Source organism: Chanos chanos, chromosome 14 (assembly GCF_902362185.1).
Source record: "Chanos chanos chromosome 14, fChaCha1.1, whole genome shotgun sequence".
NCBI lineage: Eukaryota > Metazoa > Chordata > Actinopteri > Gonorynchiformes > Chanidae > Chanos > Chanos chanos.
Genome location: NC_044508.1, coordinates 18,523,066 through 18,526,797, shown reverse-complemented (window position 1 = coordinate 18,526,797; position 3,732 = coordinate 18,523,066).

Below are 3,732 nucleotides of genomic sequence, written 5' to 3'. Positions count from 1 at the left end.
AAAAGAAAGGTCGAGAGAAGCAGACGGTGACAGAACAATGCTTATCTACCTGAATCAAAACCGCTCTGTCTACAGTGCGCATATCAAGCCTGTCTCATGATGTGGCTCATTTCCGGCCCTCTCTTTTTCTCTGGACGGTTCCTGGGCTCGGTCCCCAGGACGGCACGATAATGATGAGGCTCTCCAAGCAGGGAGCACCCACCACATCATTGATCCCATCCCCACAGTCTGAGCCACGCTGGTGGGGGGAGAGACAGCTGTGTTCAAAGCCTCCTCCTTCTCCGTACGGAGTTGCTGATTGGTCCATAATGGAGAAGCTCATGGCAATGACAACCATACAGGTGTTTCAGTGGGCGTCGTAGTGACTGACTGCCTGCTCTCCTGCAAGTGTGTGTGTGCACGTGCGCATTCGTGTGTGTTTGTGTGCAAGTCTGTGCACATTCGTACACATTTATGTGTGTGTACATGTGTGTGTGTGTGCGCTTATGTGTGTGTGCATGCATATATGCATTTATGTGTGAGTGTATGTCTGGGTGGCTGTAAGACAGAAGCAGAAGGATTACATAAACTATAATGAGATGTGAGTTGGTGCTTGTTTGTGTATGTGTATATGTGTATGTGTGTGTGTGTGTGTGTGTGTGTGCGTGTGTATGTGTGTATGTGTGTGTCTAAGGACGATAACAGACACTTACTGCTCCCTGCTCACTCCCTCTAACAGCTCCTCATTTGGTTACTAATTCATGTGTGAGAGCGTGAATGTGAGTTTGGGTGTAAGCACCTCTGCACTTCCTGGCAGGAATCTGGGCAGGATTGGGTGTCAATCTGCTGGTTAGCATATCGCTGACCCCTTAACCACTCTCCCGTCGGGTATGAAGTGTCACCCCTGCGCCTGATGCTGGCATATTTGGAAAGACATGGCATTCTTGCTCCTGCGTGTCTGGGCCGACTAATGCAATCTGCCTTCAGAGCTGTGTAATTCCATTCGCTCGTGGTCTGCCCTGCTGAGTTATTTGTTTACGCGCCTGGCCGTCTTACGCTTCGGCATTGCCGAGGGACAGTTTTGGCACTGTCGTATCTCTCATTTAGGGAAAGAAGATTTGAGAACCTTCAGCAAATGAACTGGAGTTCTGTGCCAATCGGTGCGCGCCGTGCATGTGAAAGTCTTTGTACCTGCTTATTGAAATGCAATTCTTCGCAAATACCAGCCTAATACTTTAAACTGTCCTTCTGACAGTCTGTTCTCTAAGTTTGATTGACAGCTAGGACTCTTGTTGGCAGCAAATATGGTCTGGAGCTTAAAGCTTACACTTCCTGCTATTTGCTTGGGAGCTCCTTCATCTGTTAAGCATTCAATCATACCCACACATATCCCTTTTACAGCTTCAGCCCAATGTTAGACAGGGATATCATGAAACGGTCTGCACCAAGAGAACAAGTGCTGTAATTTTCCATTTGATCTGTAGCCTAAAATGTTGACCCTTATCCTCAAAACATGTGATTAATCATCAGCGATTGCTGTGAATTTGCCCTTCAAGTCACCTCAAAGAGAGGGAGAGAAACTAATAGTAATAAGAATGGTGTAAAAGCACCATGGTGTGATCTACAACAAACAGGAACATCTGGAGGATTCCCAAACCATCTGGACCACTCATCCAGTGAAATTATGCTTTGCCGTCCCCCCCCATACTTCTAAATGACACATAAACTCACACAGGGTTAACACACGCCTGAATAACAATAATGAGGGAAGCTGAGTAAAATGTTTTACAAGTCATTTAATAACAACATTAACAATAGCTGAGTATCAGAGGGTCTCTCAGACAAGCTGTCTCATGTCTGTTCACCTGTGGAGTACAGAGAGAGAGAGAGAGACAGAATGTTCCGGAATGGAGCGTTTCTCTGTGTGACTGTGTCTTTAGCTAAATGACATGCTAATGCAGCCTTCTGGATGTCTGACACAGGGAAATGATAACAAATTATCTTCCTTTTTTCACCCAACTGTCTGAAGCACCAACACGTCCAGTCATGCCTCTGATCAGTTGGGTCTCCCACCCTTTGTATGTTAAAATGAGTAAAAGTCAAAATTCAAATTTAGTACAATTTACCATGATTAAGTATGTCAAAGCATACGCACCTTCCAGTATTATATAGAGAGAGTTTATAGTAGGTCATGAATTGTACATGCAATATATACAAGCTATGCATTACTTAACTGATTTGAGTCTGAGCCTGTTTTCAAAGGGCATTTGGTTTTATGATTTTATCACCTCCATTTGGAGGTGACTTGTGGCATTTAGGAAGTCAACATTAAGTACCAGACCAAAGAATTGTCTTCAGTAAATATGCAGACCTGTCCACAGAGGCTCATTATCAATGTTAGCCTCATTAGCAGTGTGATCCCTGCTCGCTTCTCTTAATTAACACCTAATTACCTACCTAATGTCGCAAGAAATTTTCTCACTAATGACAATGGGATAGACAGATGCCAAAGCAAGTGGCTGTTCAGTGGAGTCGAAGATACACTAAGACTTGATGTGTCCTGGTTATGGCTGGGTTTTTTTGTGTGTGTGTTTACACAAAAGAATAAATAAACCGCAGTTACAACACATATCTCCATTTGGACTTGCTGGATAATTTAGAACGATTAAACCACCTTCCATTTTGTTCTCCCTAGTGGAAATTCCAGTTGAAAAACCAGTAGCCAGTCTATTGGGATGAACTGGTCTCTATTGGTCTGTATTGGTTTCAATTGGTTCCAACTGGGTTTTCAGATTCTATTGGTTTGCCCAGTTAAGAATACCAGTTGAAACCATTTAAAACCTGTTCAGACCAATAGAGCCATGGGCAGTGGCTGCTCCACCAGTTCAACCCAGTTGAAACCAATAGGATGTAACTGGTGTTGTCTGCTATTCATTTCAAATATAATGAAATGAATTGTTTGATTCATCAATTAACAACGTACAAAGTGCACTAAAGAGAATACATTGTTTTTTTTAAGTGTCCAGTCATTTGTAAAACGTTCGAACCATTAGTGTTTCTTTTAAAAATAAGTGTTTCATATTCAGTTTAAAAACACCCATTTTTAATGTTGTATGTTGCTTAAAGAAAGTTCTCTGCCTTCCTGCTGGTCAGTTTTTATTAATTATATTTTGCCGGCTATAACTGACCAAAGAAGTGCACACACTGTTTATTTGGACATGATCATACTGAAACAATTATATTACATCAGAGCAAGCATTTTGATCACATGATCAGCTTGTCCTCCGTCTCGACTGAAGAGATACCTGGGAAGGGGGCGTGGCCCCTAGCCCTTCTTGAGTAATCTGATTGGTGTATTCAAAAATCCTTGCTGTAACGTCGCACGAAGGCAAGCAATCAAAACCCAAGAATTTCGCTTCGGGTAAAATGCAGCTTTACAGTTACAACCTACACTTAGCCTTAGTTCACAGTAAAAAAAAAAAAAAAGTTTGCTCTGAAGGTACTTGGAAGATTATTATCGGGCTGTTGTTCCCTTTTCTCGTATAACCGTTCACTTATTAAATAACACATAACAATGTTGATTAGTTTTAATAATACAACAAATAATACGTAAAATAAGTAGATATACCCTTACGAAGTAACAGGACAGCAAATCCATTGCTTTCCATCTAAATAGCCTCTAATCAAAGCACGAGAGATATGATCAGCAGAATGACAAAACTGAAAGTTCTTGACTTCCTGGCAATTTTCTGC